This window comes from Silurus aristotelis (genome assembly GCF_946808225.1).
Source record: "Silurus aristotelis genome assembly, chromosome: 13".
NCBI classification, from domain to species: domain Eukaryota; kingdom Metazoa; phylum Chordata; class Actinopteri; order Siluriformes; family Siluridae; genus Silurus; species Silurus aristotelis.
This window is the reverse complement of record NC_139586.1, coordinates 3,575,697-3,603,203: the sequence shown is the minus strand read 5'-3', so window position 1 is coordinate 3,603,203 and position 27,507 is coordinate 3,575,697. Positions and strand designations below refer to the sequence as shown.

The 27,507-nt window shown below is 36.3% G+C and overlaps 1 protein-coding gene across 4 annotated transcripts in view; it reads left to right on the top strand.

Annotated features, from left to right (window-relative positions):
• The first annotated feature begins 11,554 nt into the window (after window positions 1-11,554).
• Window positions 11,555-27,507, top strand: part of nek7 (NIMA-related kinase 7) — a 60,653-nt gene continuing 44,700 nt past the window's right edge. Inside the window, exon 1 of one of the 4 annotated variants that reach the window (XM_083558211.1) lies at window positions 11,555-11,794. The gene's annotated coding sequence lies outside the window, so the exon portion shown is untranslated. Of the gene's footprint in view, window positions 11,795-26,147; window positions 26,291-27,507 lie in introns of those variants that run through there. The other 3 variants (XM_083558207.1, XM_083558210.1, XM_083558208.1) reach the window with 3 other exon arrangements.

Genomic DNA, 27,507 nt, shown 5'->3' with positions numbered 1-27,507 from the left:
CAGTGTGTCGTAATGTAATGTAGTGTAGTATAATGTAGTGTAGTGTAATGTAGTGTATTGTAACGTAATGTAGTGTAGTATAATGTAGTGTAGTGTAATGTAGTGTATGGTAATGTAGTGTATTGTAACGTAATGTAATGTAGTGTAGTATAATGTAGTGTAGTGTAACGTAATGTAATGTAGTGTAATGTAGTGTAGTGTAACATAATGTAGTGTAGTGTAATGTAGTGTAGTGTAACATAATGTAGTGTAGTGTAGTGTATTGTAACGTAATGTAGTGTAGTGTAATGTAGTATAGTGTAACGTAATGTAATGTAGTATAATGTAGTGTAGTGTAGTATAATGTAGTGTAGTGTAGTGTAGTGTATTGTAACGTAATGTAGTGTAGTATAATGTAGTGTAGTGTAACGTAATGTAATGTAGTATAATGTAGTGTAGTGTTATGTAGTGTATTGTAACGTAATGTAGTGTAGTGTAGTAAAATGTAGTGTAGTATAATGTAGTGTATTGTAACGTAATGTAGTGTAGTATAATGTAGTGTAGTGTAATGTAGTGTATTTTAACGTAATGTAGTGTAGTGTAACGTAATGTAATGTAGTGTAGTATAATGTAGTGTAGTGTAATGTAGTGTAATGTAGTGTATTGTAACGTAATGTAGTGTAGTATAATGTAGTGTAGTGTAATGTAGTGTATTGTAACGTAACGTAATGAAGTGTAACGTAATGTAGTGTAATGTAGTGTAGTATAATGTAGTGCATTGTAACGTAATGTAGTGTAGTGTAATGTAGTGTAGTGTAACGTAAGGTAGTGTAGTATAATGTAGTGTAGTGTAATGTAGTGTATTGTAGTGAAACGTAATGTAATGTAGTGTAGTATAATGTAGTGTAGTGTAATGTAGTGTAGTGTAATGTAGTGTAGTATAATGTAGTGTAGGGTAATGTAGTGTATTGTAACGTAATGTAGTGTAGTATAATGTAGTGTAGTGTAGTATAATGTAGTGTAGTGTAATGTAGTGTATTGTAACGTAATGTAATGTAGTGTAGTATAATGTAGTGTAGTGTAATGTAGTGTAGTGTAGTATAATGTGGTGTAGTGTAATGTAGTGTATTGTAACGTAATGTAGTGTAGTGTAATGTAGTGTAGTGTAATGTAGTGTAGTGTAGTATAATGTAGTGTAGTGTAATGTAGTGTATTGTAACGTAATGTAGTGTAATGTAGTGTGGTATAATGTAATGTAGTGTAGTGTAACGTTATGTAGTGTAGTATAATGTAGTGTAGTGTAATGTAGTGTAGTATAATGTAGTTTAGTGTAACGTAATGTAGTGTAGTATAATGTAGTGTAGTGTAGTGTAATGTAGTGTAGTATAATGTAGTGTAGTGTAATGTAGTGTAGTATAATGGAGTGTAGTGTAACGTAATGTAATGTCGTGTAGTGTAATGTAATGTAATGTAGTGTAGTATAATGTAGTGTAGTGTAATGTAGTGTAATGTAGTGTATTGTAACGTAATGTAGTGTAGTATAATGTAGTGTAGTGTAATGTAGTGTATTGTAACGTAACGTAATGAAGTGTAACGTAATGTAGTGTAATGTAGTGTAGTATAATGTAGTGCATTGTAACGTAATGTAGTGTAGTGTAATGTAGTGTAGTGTAACGTAAGGTAGTGTAGTATAATGTAGTGTAGTGTAATGTAGTGTATTGTAGTGAAACGTAATGTAATGTAGTGTAGTATAATGTAGTGTAGTGTAATGTAGTGTAGTGTAATGTAGTGTAGTATAATGTAGTGTAGGGTAATGTAGTGTATTGTAACGTAATGTAGTGTAGTATAATGTAGTGTAGTGTAGTATAATGTAGTGTAGTGTAATGTAGTGTATTGTAACGTAATGTAATGTAGTGTAGTATAATGTAGTGTAGTGTAATGTAGTGTAGTGTAGTATAATGTGGTGTAGTGTAATGTAGTGTATTGTAACGTAATGTAGTGTAGTGTAATGTAGTGTAGTGTAATGTAGTGTAGTGTAGTATAATGTAGTGTAGTGTAATGTAGTGTATTGTAACGTAATGTAGTGTAATGTAGTGTGGTATAATGTAATGTAGTGTAGTGTAACGTTATGTAGTGTAGTATAATGTAGTGTAGTGTAATGTAGTGTAGTATAATGTAGTTTAGTGTAACGTAATGTAGTGTAGTATAATGTAGTGTAGTGTAGTGTAATGTAGTGTAGTATAATGTAGTGTAGTGTAATGTAGTGTAGTATAATGGAGTGTAGTGTAACGTAATGTAATGTCGTGTAGTGTAATGTAATGTAATGTAGTGTAGTATAATGTAGTGTAGTGTAATGTAGTGTATTGTAACGTAATGTAGTGTAGTATAATGTAGTGTAGTGCAATGTAGTGTATGGTAATGTAGTGTATTGTAACGTAATGTAATGTAGTGTAGTATAATGTAGTGTAGTGTAACGTAATGTAATGTAGTGTAATGTAGTGTAGTGTATCATAATGTAGTGTAGTGTAATGTAATGTAGTGTAACATAATGTAGTGTAGTGTAGTGTATTGTAACGTAATGTAGTGTAGTGTAATGTAGTATAGTGTAACGTAATGTAATGTAGTATAATGTAGTGTAGTGTAGTATAATGTAGTGTAGTGTAGTGTATTGTAACGTAATGTAGTGTAGTATAATGTAGTGTAGTGTAACGTAACGTAGTATAATGTAGTGTAGTGTAATGTAGTGTATTGTAACGTAATGTAGTGTAGTGTAGTATAATGTAGTGTAGTATAATGTAGTGTATTGTAACGTTATGTAGTGCAGTATAATGTAGTGTAGTGTAATGTAGTGTATTTTAACGTAATGTAATGTAGTGTAGTGTAACGTAATGTAATGTAGTGTAGTATAATGTAGTGTAGTGTAATGTAGTGTATTGTAACGTAATGTAGTGTAGTATAATGTAGTGTAGTGTAATGTAGTGTATTGTAACGTAACGTAATGTAGTGTAACGTAATGTAGTGTAATGTAGTGTAGTATAATGTAGTGTAGTGTAATGTAGTGTATTGTAGTGAAACGTAATGAAATGTAGTGTAGTATAATGTAGTGTAGTGTAATGTAGTGTAGTATAATGTAGTGTAGTTTAATGTATTGTAGTGTAGTGTAATGTAGTGTAGTTTAATGTAGTGTAATGTAGTGTAATATAGTATAATGTAGTGTAGTTTAATGTATTGTAATGTAGTGTAGTGTAATGTAGTGTAGTTTAATGTATAGTAGTGTAGTGTAATGTAGTGTAGTTTAATGTAGTGTAATGTAGTGTAATGTAGTATAATGTAGTGTAGTTTAATGTATTATAATGTAGTGTAGTGTAATGTAGTGTAGTATAATGTAGTGTAATGTAGTGTAACGTAATGTAATGTAGTATAATGTAGTGTAGTGTAATGTAGTGTAGTGTAATGTAATGTTGTGTAGTGTAATGTAGTGTATTGTAACGTAATGTAGTGTAGTATAATGTAGTGTACTGTAATGTAGTGTAGTGTAACGTAAGGTAGTGTAGTATAATGTAGTGTAGTGTAATGTAGTGTAGTATAATGTAGTGTAGTGTAGTATAATGTAGTGTAGTGTAATGTAGTGTAGTGTAACGTAATGTAGTGTAGTGTAATGTAGTGTAGTGTAACGTAATGTAGTGTAGTATAATGTAGTGTAGTGTAATGTAGCGTAGTATAATGTAGTGTAGTGTAATGTAGTGTAGTGTAATGTAGTGTAGTGTAACGTAATGTAGTGTAGTATAATGTAGTGTAGTGTAATGTAGTGTAGTGTAACGTAATGTAGTGTAGTATAATGTAGTGTAGTGTAACGTAATGTAATGTAGTGTAGTATAATGTAGTGTAGTGTAATGTAGTGTAGTATAATGTAGTGTAGTGTAACGTAATGTAATGTAGTGTAGTATAATGTAGTGTAGTGTAATGTAGTGTAGTATAATGTAGTGTAGTGTAATGTAGTGTAGTATAATGTAGTGTAGTGTAACGTAATGTAGTGTAGTATAATGTAGTGTAGTGTAATGTAGTGTAGTATAATGTAGTGTAGTGTAACGTAATGTAGTGTAGTGTAGTGTAACGTAATGTAGTGTAGTATAATGTAGTGTAGTGTAACGTAATGTAATGTAGTGTAGTATAATGTAGTATAGTGTAATGTAGTGTAGTATAATGTAGTGTAGTGTAATGTAGTGTAGTATAATGTAGTGTAGTGTAGTATAATGTAGTGTAGTGTAATGTAGTGTAGTGTAACGTAATGTAGTGTAGTATAATGTAGTGTAGTGTAACGTAACGTAGTATAATGTAGTGTAGTGTAGTGTAATGTAGTGTATTGTAACGTAATGTAGTGTAGTGTAGTATAATGTAGTGTAGTATAATGTAGTGTATTGTAACGTAATGTAGTGTAGTGTAATGTAGTGTATTTTAACGTAATGTAATGTAGTGTAGTGTAACGTAATGTAATGTAATGTAGTGTAGTATAATGTAGTGTAGTGTAATGTAGTGTAATGTAGTGTATTGTAACGTAATGTAGTGTAGTATAATGTAGTGTAGTGTAATGTAGTGTATTGTAATGTAACGTAATGTAGTGTAACGTAATGTAGTGTAATGTAGTGTAGTATAATGTAGTGTAGTGTAATGTAGTGTATTGTAGTGAAACGTAATGAAATGTAGTGTAGTATAATGTAGTGTAGTGTAATGTAGTGTAGTATAATGTAGTGTAGTTTAATGTATTGTAGTGTAGTGTAATGTAGTGTAGTTTAATGTAGTGTAATGTAGTGTAATGTAGTATAATGTAGTGTAGTTTAATGTATTGTAATGTAGTGTAGTGTAATGTAGTGTAGTGTAATGTAGTGTAGTATAATGTAGTGTAGTTTAATGTATAGTAGTGTAGTGTAATGTAGTGTAGTTTAATGTAGTGTAATGTAGTGTAATGTAGTATAATGTAGTGTAGTTTAATGTATTATAATGTAGTGTAGTGTAATGTAGTGTAATGTAGTGTATTGTAACGTAATGTAGTGTAGTATAATGTAGTGTAGTGTAATGTAGTGTATTGTAACGTAACGTAGTGTAACGTAATGTAGTGTAATGTAGTGTAGTATAATGTAGTGTAGTGTAATGTAGTGTATTGTAGTGAAACGTAATGAAATGTAGTGTAGTATAATGTAGTGTAGTGTAATGTAGTGTAGTATAATGTAGTGTAGTTTAATGTATTGTAGTGTAGTGTAATGTAGTGTAGTTTAATGTAGTGTAATGTAGTGTAATATAGTATAATGTAGTGTAGTTTAATGTATTGTAATGTAGTGTAGTGTAATGTAGTGTAGTGTAATGTAGTGTAGTTTAATGTATAGTAGTGTAGTGTAATGTAGTGTAGTTTAATGTAGTGTAATGTAGTGTAATGTAGTATAATGTAGTGTAGTTTAATGTATTATAATGTAGTGTAGTGTAATGTAGTGTAGTATAATGTAGTGTAATGTAGTGTAACGTAATGTAATGTAGTATAATGTAGTGTAGTGTAATGTAGTGTAGTGTAATGTAATGTTGTGTAGTGTAATGTAGTGTATTGTAACGTAATGTAGTGTAGTATAATGTAGTGTAGTGTAATGTAGTGTAGTGTAACGTAAGGTAGTGTAGTATAATGTAGTGTAGTGTAATGTAGTGTATTGTAGTGAAACGTAATGAAATGTAGTGTAGTATAATGTAGTGTAGTGTAATGTAGTGTAGTATAATGTAGTGTAGTGTAATGTAGTGTAGTATAATGTAGTGTAGTGTAATGTAGTGTAGTATAATGTAGTGTAGTGTAGTATAATGTAGTGTAGTGTAATGTAGTGTAGTGTAACGTAATGTAGTGTAGTGTAATGTAGTGTAGTGTAACGTAATGTAGTGTAGTATAATGTAGTGTAGTGTAATGTAGCGTAGTATAATGTAGTGTAGTGTAATGTAGTGTAGTGTAATGTAGTGTAGTGTAACGTAATGTAGTGTAGTATAATGTAGTGTAGTGTAATGTAGTGTAGTGTAACGTAATGTAGTGTAGTATAATGTAGTGTAGTGTAATGTAGTGTAGTGTAACGTAATGTAGTGTAGTATAATGTAGTGTAGTGTAACGTAACGTAGTATAATGTAGTGTAGTGTAGTGTAATGTAGTGTATTGTAACGTAATGTAGTGTAGTGTAGTATAATGTAGTGTAGTATAATGTAGTGTATTGTAACGTAATGTAGTGTAGTGTAATGTAGTGTATTTTAACGTAATGTAATGTAGTGTAGTGTAACGTAATGTAATGTAGTGTAGTATAATGTAGTGTAGTGTAATGTAGTGTAATGTAGTGTATTGTAACGTAATGTAGTGTAGTATAATGTAGTGTAGTGTAATGTAGTGTATTGTAATGTAACGTAATGTAGTGTAACGTAATGTAGTGTAATGTAGTGTAGTATAATGTAGTGTAGTGTAATGTAGTGTATTGTAGTGAAACGTAATGAAATGTAGTGTAGTATAATGTAGTGTAGTGTAATGTAGTGTAGTATAATGTAGTGTAGTTTAATGTATTGTAGTGTAGTGTAATGTAGTGTAGTTTAATGTAGTGTAATGTAGTGTAATGTAGTATAATGTAGTGTAGTTTAATGTATTGTAATGTAGTGTAGTGTAATGTAGTGTAGTATAATGTAGTGTAGTTTAATGTATAGTAGTGTAGTGTAATGTAGTGTAGTTTAATGTAGTGTAATGTAGTGTAATGTAGTATAATGTAGTGTAGTTTAATGTATTATAATGTAGTGTAGTGTAATGTAGTGTAATGTAGTGTATTGTAACGTAATGTAGTGTAGTATAATGTAGTGTAGTGTAATGTAGTGTATTGTAACGTAACGTAATGTAGTGTAACGTAATGTAGTGTAATGTAGTGTAGTATAATGTAGTGTAGTGTAATGTAGTGTATTGTAGTGAAACGTAATGAAATGTAGTGTAGTATAATGTAGTGTAGTGTAATGTAGTGTAGTATAATGTAGTGTAGTTTAATGTATTGTAGTGTAGTGTAATGTAGTGTAGTTTAATGTAGTGTAATGTAGTGTAATATAGTATAATGTAGTGTAGTTTAATGTATTGTAATGTAGTGTAGTGTAATGTAGTGTAGTGTAATGTAGTGTAGTTTAATGTATAGTAGTGTAGTGTAATGTAGTGTAGTTTAATGTAGTGTAATGTAGTGTAATGTAGTATAATGTAGTGTAGTTTAATGTATTATAATGTAGTGTAGTGTAATGTAGTGTAGTATAATGTAGTGTAATGTAGTGTAACGTAATGTAATGTAGTATAATGTAGTGTAGTGTAATGTAGCGTAGTATAATGTAGTGTAGTGTAATGTAGTGTAGTGTAATGTAGTGTAGTGTAACGTAATGTAGTGTAGTATAATGTAGTGTAGTGTAATGTAGTGTAGTGTAACGTAATGTAGTGTAGTATAATGTAGTGTAGTGTAATGTAGTGTAGTGTAACGTAATGTAGTGTAGTATAATGTAGTGTAGTGTAACGTAACGTAGTATAATGTAGTGTAGTGTAGTGTAATGTAGTGTATTGTAACGTAATGTAGTGTAGTGTAGTATAATGTAGTGTAGTATAATGTAGTGTATTGTAACGTAATGTAGTGTAGTGTAATGTAGTGTATTTTAACGTAATGTAATGTAGTGTAGTGTAACGTAATGTAATGTAGTGTAGTATAATGTAGTGTAGTGTAATGTAGTGTAATGTAGTGTATTGTAACGTAATGTAGTGTAGTATAATGTAGTGTAGTGTAATGTAGTGTATTGTAATGTAACGTAATGTAGTGTAACGTAATGTAGTGTAATGTAGTGTAGTATAATGTAGTGTAGTGTAATGTAGTGTATTGTAGTGAAACGTAATGAAATGTAGTGTAGTATAATGTAGTGTAGTGTAATGTAGTGTAGTATAATGTAGTGTAGTTTAATGTATTGTAGTGTAGTGTAATGTAGTGTAGTTTAATGTAGTGTAATGTAGTGTAATGTAGTATAATGTAGTGTAGTTTAATGTATTGTAATGTAGTGTAGTGTAATGTAGTGTAGTATAATGTAGTGTAGTTTAATGTATAGTAGTGTAGTGTAATGTAGTGTAGTTTAATGTAGTGTAATGTAGTGTAATGTAGTATAATGTAGTGTAGTTTAATGTATTATAATGTAGTGTAGTGTAATGTAGTGTAATGTAGTGTATTGTAACGTAATGTAGTGTAGTATAATGTAGTGTAGTGTAATGTAGTGTATTGTAACGTAACGTAATGTAGTGTAACGTAATGTAGTGTAATGTAGTGTAGTATAATGTAGTGTAGTGTAATGTAGTGTATTGTAGTGAAACGTAATGAAATGTAGTGTAGTATAATGTAGTGTAGTGTAATGTAGTGTAGTATAATGTAGTGTAGTTTAATGTATTGTAGTGTAGTGTAATGTAGTGTAGTTTAATGTAGTGTAATGTAGTGTAATATAGTATAATGTAGTGTAGTTTAATGTATTGTAATGTAGTGTAGTGTAATGTAGTGTAGTGTAATGTAGTGTAGTTTAATGTATAGTAGTGTAGTGTAATGTAGTGTAGTTTAATGTAGTGTAATGTAGTGTAATGTAGTATAATGCAGTGTAGTTTAATGTATTATAATGTAGTGTAGTGTAATGTAGTGTAGTATAATGTAGTGTAATGTAGTGTAACGTAATGTAATGTAGTATAATGTAGTGTAGTGTAATGTAGTGTAGTGTAATGTAATGTTGTGTAGTGTAATGTAGTGTATTGTAACGTAATGTAGTGTAGTATAATGTAGTGTAGTGTAATGTAGTGTAGTGTAACGTAAGGTAGTGTAGTATAATGTAGTGTAGTGTAATGTAGTGTATTGTAGTGAAACGTAATGAAATGTAGTGTAGTATAATGTAGTGTAGTGTAATGTAGTGTAGTATAATGTAGTGTAGTGTAATGTAGTGTAGTATAATGTAGTGTAGTGTAGTATAATGTAGTGTAGTGTAATGTAGTGTAGTGTAACGTAATGTAGTGTAGTGTAATGTAGTGTAGTGTAACGTAATGTAGTGTAGTATAATGTAGTGTAGTGTAATGTAGCGTAGTATAATGTAGTGTAGTGTAATGTAGTGTAGTGTAATGTAGTGTAGTGTAACGTAATGTAGTGTAGTATAATGTAGTGTAGTGTAATGTAGTGTAGTGTAACGTAATGTAGTGTAGTATAATGTAGTGTAGTGTAACGTAATGTAATGTAGTGTAGTATAATGTAGTGTAGTGTAATGTAGTGTAGTATAATGTAGTGTAGTGTAATGTAGTGTAGTATAATGTAGTGTAGTGTAGTATAATGTAGTGTAGTGTAATGTAGTGTAGTGTAACGTAATGTAGTGTAGTATAATGTAGTGTAGTGTAATGTAGTGTAGTGTAACGTAATGTAATGTAGTGTAGTATAATGTAGTGTAGTGTAATGTAGTGTATTGTAACGTAATGTAGTGTAGTATAATGTAGTGTAGTGTAATGTAATGTAGTGTAGTATAATGTAGTGTTGTGTAATGTAGTGTAGTGAAATGTAGTGTAGGGTAGTTTAGTGTATTGTAACGTAATGTAATGTAGTGTAGTATAATGTAGTGTAGTGTAACGTAATGTAATGTAGTGTAGTGTAATGTAGTGTGACATAATGTAGTGTAGTATAATGTAGTGTAGTGTAATGTAGTGTAGTGTAATGTAGTGTAATGTAGTGTATTGTAATGTAATGTAGTGTAGTGTAATGTAGTATAGTGTAACGTAATGTAATGTAGTATAATGTAGTGTAGTGCAGTGTAGTGTATTGTAACGTAATGTAATGTAGTGTAGTGTAATGTAGTGTAGTGTAATGTAGTGTAATGTAGTGTATTGTACCGTAATGTAGTGTAGTGTAATGTAGTATAGTTTAACGTAATGTAATGTAGTATAATGTAGTGTAGTGCAGTGTAGTGTATTGTTACGTAATGTAATGTAGTGTAATGTAGTGTATTGTACCGTAATGTAATGTAGTGTAGTGTAATGTAGTATAGTGTAACGTAATGTAATGTAGTATAATGTAGTGTAGTGCAGTGTAGTGTATTGTAACGTAATGTAATGTAGTGTAGTATAATGTAGTGTAGTGTAACGTAATGTAATGTAGTATAATGTAGTGTAGTGCAGTGTAGTGTATTGTAACGTAATGCAATGTAGTGTAGTATAATGTAGTGTAGTGTAACGTAATGTAATGTAGTGTAATGTAGTGTATTGTACCGTAATGTAGTGTAGTGTAATGTAGTATAGTGTAACGTAATGTAATGTAGTATAATGTAGTGTAGTGCAGTGTAGTGTATTGTAACGTAATGCAATGTAGTGTAGTATAATGTAGTGTAGTGTAACGTAATGTAATGTAGTGTAATGTAGTGTATTGTACCGTAATGTAGTGTAGTGTAATGTAGTATAGTGTAACGTAATGTAATGTAGTATAATGTAGTGTAGTGCAGTGTAGTGTATTGTAACGTAATGTAATGTAGTGTAGTATAATGTAGTGTAGTGTAACGTAATGTAATGTAGTATAATGTAGTGTAGTGCAGTGTAGTGTATTGTAACGTAATGCAATGTAGTGTAGTATAATGTAGTGTAGTGTAACGTAATGTAATGTAGTGTAATGTAGTGTATTGTACCATAATGTAGTGTAGTGTAATGTAGTATAGTGTAACGTAATGTAATGTAGTATAATGTAGTGTAGTGCAGTGTAGTGTATTGTAACGTAATGTAATGTAGTGTAGTGTAATGTAGTATAGTGTAACGTAATGTAATGTAGTATAATGTAGTGTAGTGCAGTGTAGTGTATTGTAACGTAATGTAATGTAGTGTAGTATAATGTAGTGTAGTGTAACGTAACGTAATGTAGTGTAGTGTAATGTAGTATAGTGTAATGTAATGTAGTATAATGTAGTGTAGTGTAACGTAATATAATGTATTGTAGTATAATGTAGTGTAGTGTAACATAATGTAGTATAGTGTAATGCAATGTAGTATAATGTAGTGTATTTTAACGTAATGTAATGTAGTGTAGTATAATGTAGTGTAGTGTAGTGTATTGTAACGTAATGTAATGTAGTGTAATGTAGTGTAGTGTAATGTAGTGTATTGTAACGTAATGTAGTGTTGTGTAATGTAGTGTAGTGTAGTGTAATGTAGTGTATTGTAACGTAATGTAGTGTAGTGTAATGTAACGTAATGTATTGTAGATTAATGTATTGTAATGTTGTGTAGTGTAGTGTAACGTAATGTAATGTAGTATAATGTAGTGTAGTGTAATGTAGTGTAGTGTAACGCAATGTAGATTATTGTATTGTAATGTAGTGTAGATTTATGAATTGTAATGCAGTGTATTATAATGTAATGTGGTGTCATGTATTAAAATGCAGTGTTGTGTAATGTAGGGTGGTGTAATGTATTGTAAAGTAGTGTAGATTAATGTATAGTAATGTAGTGTAACTGAACTAGAAGTTGCTCTGCGCGCACACGCACACGTGCACACACACACACACACACACACACACGCACTTACTTACTTTCTAGGACTACCCACCATAGCCTGTGCGCGCGCAAGAGTGTGAGTGTATATATAAATATATATACATATATTTGTGTGTATGTTACACTCTCCCGGCAGCAGTTGAATTATTCCGAAGTTGATACCTGGAGCGATTTTTCTTACACCACCACCATCGCCCTCCTCCTCGGTCGGAGTTAAACAGTGTGTGGACGCTAGGCTGGCTCTTCCTGGTAAGACATATAGCGATGCTAGCCAGCTAGGCTAACCTGCTAGCTAATGACACAGTAGACTTACAGGTTTTACAAGTAGTAGTAGTAACACACGTGTGTGTGTTGGAGTTTTCAGACATGGTGAATCGCGAATGAGGGAGGAAGAGTGTAGTCACTGTAATCAAGAAAAGAAAGAACGGTTGAGCTAAAGTTTAGCTGAAACTCTTTGCTAGGTGGCTAGTTAGCAGGTTAGCATGGGAGCGTTACTAGCCGTCCCGAGTGACCTGTGTGATACTTCAATAGTGTTATTAATTGGACTTCAATATATATTTATACAAAGTTATTTACAGAAGTAAATGCGCGTGTCAGGGTCGTATTGTGTGCGTGTATAGGGGCGCGCATGTGCGGGCGCGTCACTCGCACTACTAGAAAGCCGTACACTAGCTCTCAGCGTAAAGAACACCACTGAGCTGTTAACGCGTGTTATAACGCATTAACAACGCGACGTTGTCGCCTTCTCGGCTTCCTGTCGTGTCTTATTATGCGGTTTGATTGCATTATAAACACTCAGGCCGACAACTAAAGTAGAACGACGCAGAGGAAGAAAGTTCGCGCATGCGCAGTGGCCGCTCCGGCTTTCCGCCGCGCACTGTATGTATACTAGTAATAAAATAGAACTAATAACTTGCGGATTAAACGAAGTGTAGATGGAGGCTGTGTAGGAGGTTCTGTAGAATATGACATTAATATTAGGTGTACAAAAGTGCAAATTCCTCCATACTACACAAAAATAATATTTAGATTTCCTCATAGCGTATTAGTGAATATTAGTCACTTGCAATTGTCACCTAGACTAAACCACGCCCACCTAGACTAAACCACGCCCACGTCGCTTGTATCTCTATTTCTCTCTCTCTCTCTCTCTCTCTCTCTCTCTCTCTCTCTCTCTCTCTCTCTCTCTCTTTATATATAGAAAATGTAGTTATTTATTTATTTTAACAAGAAAGTACTTTGTTTATCTACGTTTTTACACTATCACCTTCAAAATTGTCCTCTTGCACAGCAATACAGCGTTCCTTGCACTTGTCCTAGAAGGTATCTTTTCAAAATGTGTCAAGCCCCATGTGCTATTTGTGCCACAATGGTGTCAAAACAGCGATCTTCAAGCCTGATCTTCATCTTCGGGAACATGGCAAAGTCCGCAGGAGCCAAATCCAGAGAGTAGGGTTGCGGAGCATCCGCAAACGTGGTAACTCACGTCGTCAGAATAGCACCAGTTGCGCAGCTGAACGATAAACACAGGACGATGTCTTTTGGCACACCTGCTTATTGAGGTTGATGCTCCCTGTGACTGTGCGTAAAGCCTTGTGCATGCTGTCTGTTGGCGTGTTACAAAATCAGTCAACTTTTTGATACTACCTAATATATGTTTTTAGGTATATTGAATATAATGAATATATTGCAGTTATATTCCAATATGAAATGAATGTAGTGAAATGGTAAAATATATTTTTTAAACAAAGCTTTTGCTCTCTGATCTGCATTATTAATTCCAATTCTCTAGGATTCTAAACACTTTAATTGTAAGCATTGACGAGTTCGGCTGGAAGTTCCGGTGAGGGTTTGAGTGCAGAAGCTGAGGTCTCCTGCCTCAACTCGATTGCGCAATCCAATAACAACTGAACTGAGCTTTGGGGAACAAACTGTTTGTAGAATCTTATTATGTCATCGCCTTTTATAGTCTATAAAACGTATTTCACATGTCTGTGTAAAAGTTATTTAAGCTTGTTGCTGTAGATGAGTGTATGCGAGAGAGCAAGTACTGATTGTACAACGCCTAATCAAACCATTTCATTGAGGATTTAATAATTGAATCTCTTTGGGTTTTCTACATGTGTAAATCTGGCTGTCTCGTTCTGTGCCCGTCCGGTGCCCCCGTCCTGTGCCTGTGGCTAAAAGGCCCAAAAGTGGCAGTGGCTTGGTGTGGCTGGGATTTGAGCTCTCGACCTTTTAAGAACCAAAGAAAGCAAAACTGGACATTTTCTGTTGGTGGGAGAAGCAGATTTTGTCTTGTCAGTCAGTAACAGCGACTACAGGGGTCCCCGAGCCTGGCAGGGGGCGATTCTAAAACCAATTGAGTTCTGAAAATATGAGAATTTTGGACACAGCTTCTGTGGTACCTTAGTGAATTCATCTAGACATCATCACTTTGATACAATAATGTGTTTTCAAAAATATTATGAAAGTAGTTGTGATTACGTTTTTGAGCCTCCAATTCACTATGTTAAGTGCGGGCAGTCGGGCAGTCCGCAGAGGAACGTGATCGGTCACTAAAACCACCCCCACAAGGGCGTTTCCTTCTTTCGGAAAATAACGCTCTTTGTTAAGCACCAAGCCCAGCGCTGTCAAAACTGAAAAACGCCATTGCGCAACAGCCACGGTTCATGAAAAGTTTCCCAAACGATCGCTCGCAAGCCACGCCCCCCAAAAAACAACCCCGGAGCATGGCCTAGAGTATTCGCAGCAGGTATCAAAACACCTTCTCGCTAAACGAACGTCTCCAATTGGTTAAGTGACTCAGAGTTTCATGACACTTTAATGCGAAAAAGGCAAAGGAATATAAACATATTCAAATATAAACATAAACACCCCCCCACACACACACACACCACCCCCTTTCTCGACTCCGGAGTTTGTGAAAACGGTGCCACGGCCGTTGAGCTCGGGAGCTCCTAATTGCGTTTGTAAAAGGGGGCAGAGGAAGCCAAATCCACAACCCAGAGTCCCGCAGCGAAGCCAGGCAGCCCACACCGTGTCTGTAAGACTCGCTTTTGGCATTTTTCTAATCAATTTCAGAAGCCAAAAACTCTGATCTTACAGTTATAAACGATAGCGTACCGCTTCAGTATCGAAAAGAGAAAAAAAACACCAAGGGGAGTACACGCTGTGTTTCAATCGAGGGAGGATTGGATCAGGTTGGGGTGGAGGTGTGAATTCTCGTATTTATAAAAAAATACACTGAATCCAGCAACCTCGCAGATAGACGGAAAAGACCAGGCCTATCCGATCGAAACGAGCGTACTTCCGGAAGATTCTCTACTATGTTCTATTTGTGTATGTAAAATCGAATGCAGAAAACCACACTTCCTGTTCACGTTTTTGTAGCATCAAATTTAATTATATATATATATATATATATATATATATATATATATATATATATATATAGAGAGAGAGAGAGAGAGAGAGAGAGAGAGAGAGAGAGAGAGAGAGAGAGAGAGAGCGAGAGAGAGAGAGAGAGAGAGAGGGAGAGACATGCATGTTTCTATTCAACAAACGAGGCCATTAAGGTATTAAGGTTTAATCGACCAACTATATATTTAAACATACAGGTGTTACACTTTAAAAAAAATAAATAAATACGATTAATAATTAATACATTACAATCGGCTGTAATCCTTTTTTTTTTTTTTTTTTACTGCAATGTCTTTTGGGAAACTTCTTTTTCGGGATCCAGTTCATCCCAGAGCAGTTCAATAGGATTTAGGTGCGGTGACTGGGCATCCCATGACATAATTCTTATAATAAACGTAGTTTGGGGGTTTCAATTTATCGGTAATTTATTATGTGTTAGCGGCCGGAGCAGCCCCTCTAAGAAGGTAGGGGATGGAGGAGGTAAGACATGTGACTGAGGGAAGCAAGTCATAGACAGATGTTGTGGAAAGAATCCGGTCATTTTCCAAAATAAAACCGTTCAGAATCAGATAATAAATAAAACCAAAATAATGTAAGTTATGTATTCTTCTAAGTTATGTGGCCTGGTACCAATTGACCCACGGACCGGCACCGGTCCGGGGCCTGGAGGGTTGGGGACCACTGCTCTAGTTGACCGTTCGCGCTCTGAATAACGCTAACAGAGGCCTGGACGTTCGCTTTTAGACGGAATTGCAGGTTTCCAGTCTTCCCTGAACCACAAACTATTGAGCTTCTCCCTCCGTGTTTCACTGTTGGGGTGAGGCAGAACTTCTTCTTTTCTTCTCTGTCTTACGGAAGTTTCCCTATCAGAACCAGAAATGTCCAATATGGACTCGTTTTTGGACCTGCTCATCTCAAAAAAGGTTTTTCAAAACAAAATGTTAATTATTTTTAGTTTTTGTATTTATTTATTTATTTATTTATTGTATTAGCATTTTCATATATAAGTAGTTATTTTACAAAAAATTAATTGCAATTAATTATTTTAAAACATATTCCTCTTAATATTATAATTTTCTTTTATTTATATATTATGAACACAAGCAGTTCGACCATTTCGCAGCTACTGAAACATTTCTATTAATGAGGTGAAAATTATTAGTTATTTTTTATTAATGACACCATACAATTCATTAATTGATACTTGATAATTGATACTATGATATTATAATAATAGAAATAATTTTTTTTTTAAAGTGACGCTTTGTGGGCCTAACGTGTCACGTCGTCGTATCCTGCCACACACAATAAATATTCTGAATATTCTCAGAGGAATAAAAGCACTTCCTCGTTTGCAGCATCTGCATTTCTATCAAATACCAGATGGCTGTAACATTCCCGCACGTCTGCGCCTGATCCATTTCATAATAATTGATATTATTATTCTAGAACTGGCAAAATGTGTTTCTAATGAAGTGATATGGACGGTCATGTCGAGACGGTGGTGGTAGTAGCGCGAGAGGCGTAACCTCGGACACTGGTGCGTTTGAACAGAGCGAGAGGATTTCAGAAAGCCGGATAGACTAAAGTACTAAAGCGCCGCTGCATCTCTCTTTTCGGGTCGACATCAAAGCGAGAGATAAATCCTGCTACGCCACTTTCAGCAGGTGGTGGAACGGCATTGTGGGTGACGTTTGAAGATGTGAACCAAAGTGAAAATGGACCAGCATGTCCATTAAAAGCGGTTCAATCAAAGACTGACAAGTTTGTTCTGAAGTAGAACTTTGAATCCAAATTTGTAAAGAAAAGAAAAGCTTCAGGTTTAGAAGAGGATGAAGATCATGAGGTCTCCTATCCAGGAAGTCATGTTTCGTTGCTGTTCATCTGTGTACATAAATGTAACCGACCAATTAACTCGGGATATTGGTTTTTAAACAAAGAAAAAGATTTCAAGTCGTAATATTTAAAATTAATTTTTAATATTTTTTAATTGCGAAATATATTAATTAGGGCTGCAACAACTAATCAATTAAAATCGATAACCGCGCCGGATCTTATCTGCCGTGACTCGAGAGCATCCGGTCGCGGCATAGTGATGGATTCAATATTTTTTTCTTATTTTCTTTTTTTTAAACGAAGCCCGTTAGCTCGCCGCCTTTCTCCGTTTCAATTCCCTTTTTATAGCATTTGTCCGCTACAACAGTAACTTATCCGTTTTCAAACGTGATTTACTCCGACTACGTTCAAATGCTTGTTTCGAATGATTGTATATTGAATTTACGCTTATGTTGTTTAATTGTACGAAACCAAAATTAATTAAATTTTCTAGATGTTTTCTAGATGATATTTTTTTTACAAATTTGTCAAAACAATGTTGTATTATAAATGCAATATGTGGCTTTTGCATTATTTAGATACAATTTAATACGCAAATATTTCGAATTAGGGTTTTATATAGTTGTAATAAGCAAAGCATCTAATTTAAGAAGTAAAAAAATAAATAAAAAATTTGATTAATCAATGATCAAAATAATTATTAGTTGCAGCCCTAATATTAATTGACTTCTAAGGTAAGTTGGACATTATGCAATGATTTTTTCAATATATATTTTTTAATATTGTATTTATTTTATTTTTATATTTATAAAAATATCTTTGTTAATTTTTTTATTTTTAAAGATTTTTTTATTTTATTTATTATTATTATTTGTTTTTTTCAGTTTTTTCCCCTATAAAATGCTATTTTTAAAACGAAGCACACAGTCAGCTGTAAATTTTGCAGCTAATGAAATGTTTCCAAAAATATATTCATTTTTAGAATAGTACTTTTATATATTTACATAATCACAATTAAAAAAATAATATTTAAACAACGAAAAAGCTATAAATGGTTTGATACAACTTTATTTTCTAGAATAAGTAGAATGAAATACACCACACTATAAAAATGCACCGGAAGTAATCAATTTATTTATCTATCTATTTATTCCTGTTCCAAAAATTCCCAAAATTATAATAAAAAAGTCAAATCTTCACCATTCGTTAGAGGATCCGAAATATTTTTCCTTTTTTTTTCTTTTTTTCCAGAATCCGGTTTATTGGCCAAGTGTGTTGACACACACAAGGAATTTGGTTCCAGCTGTTGGTGACTGTCAAAAGTACAGACGTAAATAATGGTTTCTTCAAACCATCAGTTTTTGCCAAGTGTTAGAGCAGAGCCAGCTGTGTTTAAAGCCACTACCGATTACAGAAAAAATAATACTCTATTTATGATAAAAATCATACATCATTATTATGGCATATGTCATTCATTATATAATTACACAATGCACTTGACAACAACACCAGTAGGCATCTGCCACAAGGCTTCTCATGGAGCTTTATGGTCATGTGTTATAGAACATAGGATGGAGTGGAGCTGCTCTGAAAGGCTTTCTTAGTATATCTGGAATGTCACGTGTGAAATACTGGGAATGCCATTCAACAGGACTTCTGTTGTCTGGCAGGTCAGGAGCTTCCTGCTCTCATTGCTCTGTCACTGAGGCGAAAAACAATCTTTCGTCTAGAAAGCTGTGAGTGATGTCAGGATAAGTTTGTTGACACCTGAGCATAAGGTTTCTATTTGCTTTTTAACCATCTCATTGCACATTTCGTCCCCATTACCTGTCAGAGGAACCTCCTGAAATGTTCCACTAGATTTCGCAATGTGCCTGTAGGGATTTGGACTCATTCAGCTACATGGGTGTTGGTAAAATCAGGTGCTATGATTCAGGATGCACACGGTGTGAGGAGGCCTGGGGTGCGTTCAGCGGTCCGATCCATCCCAGTAGAATTGAGGTCCGAGCTCCATAGCAGGCCTCTCAATATCTTCCACCTTCTCCATCCGATGTATCCTAATGGAGCTGGCTTTGTGTACAGGGGCATTGTTTGGGTCTCCTTATAGCTGTTCAGCATTTTTTTTTCCGGGGGTAGAACGAGGGGCACCAAATCAACCCCAGCCTCCTCGCCGAAGGTAAAGGCTAAACCTTACTTAATGCATAACCGTCTCTTCGTGTAGCGTTATTGTGCTGGCAGTATTTATTTTTTTTTCCTCAAGCGCCGTTTCAAGTCCTGCCAACTCTCCACTCCGAGACGCTTGCCAGCGTGGTTCAGGACAGAATAAAAATGTTTTACAGATGTTCGAAGTCAGGCTCGGAAGTTAGCGGGGTACTGGCGCTGCTGTGGTGTAGGGACAGTTGTTTGGCCGGCGGTGCAGCAGGCGAAGCAGGGGCGGAAACGCCAGCCTCGTGTCATCATACTGCGAGCGCCAGGCGGGTGCCGAGCACCGCTGACAGTTTAACGGGGAATATTTTACAGCAGAAAGTACGGCGTGCTGTAAACAGAGAGGGTGAACCCTGTAAAACCTGTTTATCGCACTTGCGAAGCCTCTGAAGATGCGGCCTCATCTCTGAATAAAGCAGATGGCATGAGCCAGTGAGGCAAAAGGAGGCTAGTGTTTCCTTGAACATCCAAGTTAGTGAGGTAAATGTTTTGAATTTAAAACCATGTTTTGGCTAAAACAATGGGATTAATTGACAAAGTGATGGGGTAGTGTAGATTGAGCAGGCGCCGTTGTAGATTAGATCCGCCAGCCAGGGGGAAAACATAAACGCTTGAATCCGACTATTTCCTCATCCACATTGAAAAAATCCGTGTGCTGTGCAGCCGTACATTTATTTATGTATGTTCAGCATGGCTTCCGGCGGAGAAAACTGGCTGCCGAAAAAGTTGCGGGGAGCGGTTTCCATTGTCCGGGTCTTTTTTTTCTTTCTGCTTTGGTGTTTTTGTTATTTACTTGTAAAGATCATGTTGTCTGGACTGTAAACAAAATCGGATGAGTACGATATATAATAGATGAGGATTTGTAATATTTAGGGGGCCAAGCACCGAGGGTACCCAGGTAGGCATTCTCAGGACCATGCCCAGAGGCTATGCAGCAGTAGTAGCAGTAGCAGTCACAACCACAGGGCAGCATAGAAGCAGACAACACCACAGGAAACAGAGGTGGCAAAAACAAACCTTGGCGCAATGCCACCCCGCCGGGTATTTGTTCATCCAGACCTTTCCTCAAACAGTCAGAGAATTCCAACAATGTTTGCGGTAAAAACCCGCACGTCACGAGCGAAACTTTTCGAGCGACATTCCTATCCCAATATCCCGGTCCCATACTTGTACATGAGTTGGTGTCGCCTTAATGTCACTGTGCTCCCTTGCAGTTTTTTGTTCAACGCCAGTTTTAACCGGTTCGCACCGATTTTTACAGTGAAAATGTCATGCTAGCCTTTAGATTGTCCGGGAGTGTTAACCTGACAGGAAAAAAAAATTAGTTTGAAAAAGAAATGCTGTTGAAAGTTTTCTTCTTTATTTTCTTTTTCCTCGTTCGGTTTAATTTATTTGGAAAATTGTTCATATTCCTGTCAGGAGCTCACACGGTCAGAGCCTGTGAGATTAGCAAAAGGGCCCGGGGCTGTAAGGAATCCATTCTGTCAGGAATCCAACATATCCGTTACTATTACAGAGCTTGAAAACCGGCGTAGATCATTTCAGTGTCACATGGTGAGAAATAATATCTTGGCAGTTTGATATCACGTAGGGATCAGATTTAAAAAAAAAAAAAAAAAGATTTCTAACCTTTGGGCTGGTGAGGTGTTACTGAAGACATAAAGCAAGACTTATTTGTATATACAATCTTCTCGTACTCAATCAGGAAGAAAAGGAAAAAAAAAAACGGAATCGATGCTTTCATACTCTACGGACAACTTCCGACACGTCTTCGCAATTAGTCCGCATTAAGTGACACGCAGTCCCTGACAGGCCCGTTAGGCGCTCCGACAGCCTGACAAAATACGAATCCAATTTCTGCCGGCTATTAACTCAAACGCGCCCATCACAGTTAGTTAATCATCACAGACTCGCCGTCACTCAACATCTCCCCAGTCAGATTTCTCGTAAAAATGGTCCGATGCCGTTTTCCGTGTACGACGTTAGCGCCATAAATGGTCATTTTGGACCGAGGTCAGTTTGGACCAAGTAAGTGGGAATATGCCCAGTATAATCACAAGTTATGTACGATTTCTTATTTTAGGATCGCAGTTGAGCAAATATAACATCGTAGACCAAGACTATTTCAAGCTCGAGTATAAATGGCTTCGAGTAGGTTGAATGATCTGAGACTTTTTTGAGGATAAATGAAACTATAGGTAAGATACTGACACTTGCTAATATTGCTAAGCCCTGTTTTCTTGCAACCACAAAACACTTTCTATTCTCAACCTCAGTGCTTGATTGGTCCATCATCTCACTTAGTACAAGGAAGACATTCCTCAAGTCTACTCTGTTCTAGCACCAAGGTGGTGGAATGAAATTCCTCTTGGTATCCCAACAGTCGAATCACTTGCGTTCCTCAAACGCTGTCTGAAGACCTACAATACTCCATTTAGTACTTCTCGCATTTAAAAAACAAGCTTTTTTAACAATATTCTCTCCCTTCTGAGTTTATGGCCTGGTGGTATTTTGGTGGGTCAGAATGTACACTGTTTGGAGAAAAGTGCTTGGGAACCACTCGGTTCTTCTCCAAACTGTTTTCACAAATTTGGAGGCACGCAATTGTCTGTGGATACTTTTGTATTCAGTTTTCCTTTCAATTCAACTAGGAGACCCGAATCTGCTCCAGCTTGATGATGCCCCTAGGCACAAAACTGCTTGGCTTCATGAAGATATGGTACAAGGGCTGGAAGACGTGGAAGACAGTCAGTGTCCTGCTCTAAAGCTTTGACCTTAATCCTATTGAACACCTTTGGAATGAATTGGAATGCTGACTGTCCCCCCACTAAATGTGAATTAGGAACCTTTGGTCAGGTGTTCACAAATTTCTGTTTATTTAGTAAACTGTAATATAATGTCTAAATCCAGATTGGATTTAAATATTTATTAACATCCCAGGAATTTCAGCTTAGCAACTTGTCAAGACACCCTGGTTAGCGGTTGTAGGCAGATTTGTAAATTATTATATCACCGTCACTTGAATGCAGGTGGAAACCGTGGTGAAAATGTTAAACAGGACGTCTTTGTGGTTCGATCAATTCCCGGGAGCTAAATGAAGGGTCCAAAACGGGCCCTCTGGAGTTCATAAGGGAACTCCTTGAAGCCATGTGAAGAAATGTAGCCCCACGGGGCCTCTCTGATTCGCCTTTGTTCACTCAAGCAAACCGAAACTGCTGTCATTGCTCGCCCGTGAGTCAGCTTTATTAGGCCTGACCTTGAGTGACCCCATGATGAGTTTGGGATCTTTAGGCTTCTTGGGAAAACTAGCAACAGGATACGGACGAGGAACTTCTTTAAGGCACAGATTTGTTTCCGAGTAGTAAGTCTACTGTATAATGCACGTTAGCTGAAGTTTTTTTTCTTTTCTTTTTTCTTCCTCTTCTTTCTTTTCTTATTGTAAAAACTTTTTTAAAACCCTAACTTTCTTGAACGCTCAGAAGTAGTTGAATGAAATGTTTGAGATTGTTGCATCATGAATATTCGTGAGGAGCAGGCCATGAGCAACAGCTGTTGTTTTGTTTTGATATATGCAGAGTTTTTTTGCGGTAATGAGGACGCCGGTGATTGGCAGGAATGTGTGGTATTAGCTGTCAAGCTTTAGCTTTCTCCAGATCCACCGAAGGGAAAAAAAAAAATACAGAAACCCCGTGTGATACAATGATCTATAAAAGGTGTAGGCTCGGGGTTCAGCCGAGGATAGCTCACAGTGTCACGGTTAGTCACAGGGTAGGGATCGGACCCGTACCAAGACCGATGTGTTTATTGACATTTTCCAAAATATGGACTCATCCAAATTTCCGTATTTGTGCATTTTTAATCAAATTCAATCCCACTTCTCTTGTTTCTCCACACGGGGAAAGCGGATAACCCTTCGACTGTCTTGAAGCAAAATCGTTGCGTTTGCCAAAAGGATACGATTCGATTCAGGAACACCGTTCTCGTAGAACTAAAACCTCCCTGACCTGTAACACAAACCGCTCATTTGCATAAAGTAACAGCTATAAAATTTCCAAATGAGCATTTAGGGAAAAGTATGAATTTTAAAAGTGGATGCTACAGAATTTTGAATCACTTGTATACCAATTTGGTTGCAAGTTTTATTTATTTAGAAAAAACAAACAAAAAACTAAAAGAAAAAAATAATTTTTTAATTATATATTTTTAATTGATACATTTAAGAAAAACAATATTGGTACCATTAAGATTTTTTAAAATATACATATATTGTATATTCTGTAATTAATGCCAGTAATATAAAACAACTTTACCCTAATTGATTTGAGGCCCAGCATATGAGATCGTATGGAAAGATTTGTCCTTTGGACATTTGACATTTTTCCTCAAACTATTACTACAAAATTGGACGCACACTATTGTAATGTATCTCTTTTTTTTTAAATAGGATTAAGGCATTTTCTCTTCACTAAAACTAGTAGACCTAAAGCTGTTCCAGCATGACAGTACCCCTGTGCACAAAGCCAGCTCCATGAAGATATGGTTTACATGGGTTGGAGTGACCTGCAATATAGAGCTCTGGCCTTAACCCTGAAGAACACCTTTGAGACGAGGCCTGACTGCACCCCAGGCCTTCTCACCTGAACTACACCAACATTATTTGATTCGATATTCGACAATGTAAAAAAACCAAAAACGAAATAACAACTACTGAAATAATTTTTTTTCGACATGTTCATGTTTTGAGTTCTTTGAATTTCCAGGATGAACAGAGAAAAAAAAAAAGTTTTTTTGGCTGCCAAGCATTTGTGCATTATTTCATTGGTTAATAGTTTGTCTCCTGCAAAAGTAAATAAGGCCCCAAACTGCCTCTTGTGGGGGCTGGGGTTGATTTATAACCCTGTGCCCCAGAAGTGGCCCAGTTTGTGCCATTATGTCGGATTCTTCACCTTCTTTAACCGCCAGTCCCTTGAGACACCAGGAGGATCCTTTGCTTTAGTTCCAGCTTGAATTTCTCTTCTGCTTTCTCTTTAAAAAGCAATCAGGGCAGACCTGCTCTTACAGACCTCAGTGTGTGTGTGTGTGTGTGTGTACTCTGCCAATTTAAATCCCCCTGCCTCTCGAGTAGCTTTCATGAAGCATGAAGCTGAAGTGTGTGCAGCTGTGAGACTCTCGCGCTCTCCGACTCAAAAGGCTGCTTTCCATGACTTGGCACGGGAGCAATAGAATGCAGCCGTCTCACCGTCTTCCCATTGTAGGTCGCCTCTCGAGCACCGCTGTAATGAATCAGGCTTGACCTGAGGCTTTTGTTGGGCTACCGGCAAAGCCAGCAGGTGCTTCATGGTGGAGAAAGCGAGCGGGGACGGTTAATTAGGAAAGGTGAGAGGACGCTTTCAGGAATACCGTTTGATGTGGACGTCTCAAGCGCATCCGATGCAAATGCGCTGCTAGAAGAACCTGTTTGTTTGTCACGATGCCTGATTTAAATACCAGACAGTTGTTGCTCAACAGTTAAGGCTCTGGGTTACTGATCAGAAAGTCAGGGGGTTCAAGCCCCAGGCATTGCCAAGCTGCCCCTGGGCAAGGCCCTTAACCCTCTCCGCTCCCGAGTTAATGAGCAGGAATTCTCCTTTTTCAGAGTTTTTTTTTTTTTTTTGCCAAAAGACTACAAGTTACGACTTCTGATAACCTACTGTGCTGCTAATTAAAACACGAACATCGGTATCTGACTTGACTACCGTACCTACAGTGGACCATCTTCCCAGAAGACTGGGAAGACTATAAGAGCAAAGTGTGCACATACAAATCCTGCTCAGGTGTCCATAAACTTTTGTTACTATAGTGTACACATGTAAGATACACTATAACCTAAAGGTCGACCGATTGATCAGCCGGCCGATGAACTTGGCCATTTTTTTTTTCATATTTAAAATTGATCTGGCATCAGCCGGAAATTCTGGCAATTAGTAGGCGGGAACACATGACGCTGCGTCTTGCAGCAAGCAGAATGCCATTCCACCAGCATTCCACCCTGTGATTTCCCCCTCTGCCTGCTAACGTTTTGAAGAGAACTACCTGGTAACGACTTAAGGTAGGGACACACCTAACCGACGCCAACGAGCTAGCTCAAAGGAAAGTTGATTGTGGCATCGCCTGCTTCAGGGCAAAAAACGTGCACTAGGACTCACCAGACAGACCACGGCCAACTGGTGTGCATTTACGCGAGAGAACAGAACTCTCTCATATCAGCAGATTGCAGTAGTCTGTACTCAGCAGCCAAACAGGAAAACCGGAAGGGGTAGAACTGCGAATATATAAAGCAAGCAGCGAATACCCGAATAGCCAATCGGAGTTCTCTTTCTTGCCGACTGGTAACACGTGCACTGATTAAAGAGGCTTGTGTTTTCCAATAAGTGTTTAATCGAAAGCAGTTTTCCGTATCACTTCTTATTGCTTATGTATGGGATATAGGGGTGGGGGCGGTTTAGAAAGCCAAACATACCGACCCCAAAAAAAATCTGCATCACATATTGCCAATTGGCTGCTTGGATTAAATATCGGCATCAGCCAGAGAAAAACCCATATCGGTCATAGTATAACTCTTTGGACGTCACTCGCCGAACCCGGTTGTCGATGAGACCGTCCGGAGTTCTTGAGGAATTCTTGAGTTTCTTTAGGGCATTTCTATTCGACTTTTGTTTGAATACAGCTACAGGCGAAAGTCAGCAGGTAAAACTTCGTTCCCGTTAACAAGCCGACACATTTTTTTTCGGCGGGGCGTTACGCAAAAACGGAAGGCAGCCGACACTTCGAAAAGAGGGCAAAAAAAAAAAAGCAGAAGGACAGAATTGCTTTTCAATAGCTTGGGTTTTCATACATTACTTCATATCACTCGATAAAACCTGCATCAGCATCAGAAAATGTATCCTGGTTAGCCGTCGGATCCCTACAGACCGCTCGATTACGGGCAGGAGAAATGCGAGGTGTAATCACTTCCTTTCCTTTGGCAGGCTTTTCTTTTACAAATAAATCAAGATTTCTTTGTGGCTCGAAAGTCAGTCAGATACTGTCTTTTATGGCCATTAAGAGGAAACGCATGTGTTCCTGTTTTTTTTTTTTCATGTCGCTTCTCCGAAGAGAACCATCTTACGAAATCCACGTTTCCGCTTAGCCGCTCTGTCTCTGCACAAAGCCGAAACTAGCGTGGAAGGTAAAGGGGTAACGATTTCGTAGTTAAACTGCCCCCTCAGACGTTATTGATGTTCGAGACGAATGCGTTTGGCAGTAAGTAAATGAACCCCTCCCCCGAAAACCAAGTCGGGTAACGTTTTTATTTAAGTATAATATTTATTTTGTTCACAAGATGTTATGTCTACTGAAGCATCCACCTGCTACTATACACACTTAAGTTTGCTGACACCTGGTTATAAGTTTCATAAGTGCTTTTTGAACGTTTTATTTGACATGTAGTCCCACGTTTTTCTGTTGTAATGAGTCGGGGCAGATGTTCCACTAGATTTCTTTGTGCCCATTCAGTTTAGCAAAGTCAGGTACTGATGTAGAAGGAAGCGAAGAAGCCTAAGGTACAGTCAATAGTCACGTTTACACGCACTTTTTGGCGTTCCGATTGAAAGATTAGGTGGTCTGTTTACACAAGACGTTATCTAATGACGCTAATTTCCATTTTTTCTATTTGTATACAAAGCATCGCTCTTAACAAAGCAACAGAACGAATTTGTGGGGAGGTCCACATTTTTGCTTTTTGACAACCCCTGACCTCTTGACACGATGGCGTAGACGCAAAGTAATCGGTTTAACCGTGGACATGGCAGAATTTTTTTTTTTCATTTGGTTTCGGGTTCTTTTTATTCCGGCGTTTACATGGAGCGTTTTTTCATTCGGATCGGACTTTTGAACCGATTACAATGCTCCATGTAAACGCACCTAATGTTTACATTTTGTCCCAATAGGGTTGAAGTCAGCATTTTGCAGGCCATTCAAGATCTTTGAAATTTTAGCAATCGAGCGTTCTAACGATCATTCCATGAATTAATCGAGCAATTGGATAAGAAGTACTTTTTTCTTTCTTAAAGAGCAATAAGAGCGAAAATGAGGCAGGTCTCTAAAAACTGACAAGTAATTGGATTCCTTTTTTTTTTAGAAACATTTACATTTTTATTGCTAGAATTGCATTAAAGTATATCGGTGAAAACCAAACATATTTAATGCATATAATTGGTATATCACATAAAAACGCCAATTCAGCGCGTTCGAATAAAAGCGAAGTATTGCGATGCGGTTTTTTTCGTCTGCGGAAAAACTGTTCTGAATTTTCCACAAACCAAATCAGCGTATTTATCGCCAGATATACAAAAAATTCAACCTGCTCCACAAGGCCTCTGCGAGACTTTTTGAACGCACGGTATATAAATAAAAATATGAAACTCTATTTTGAATTATCTTAAAAACGTGCTCCGTGTGTATTTAAATGGGCTAAACGA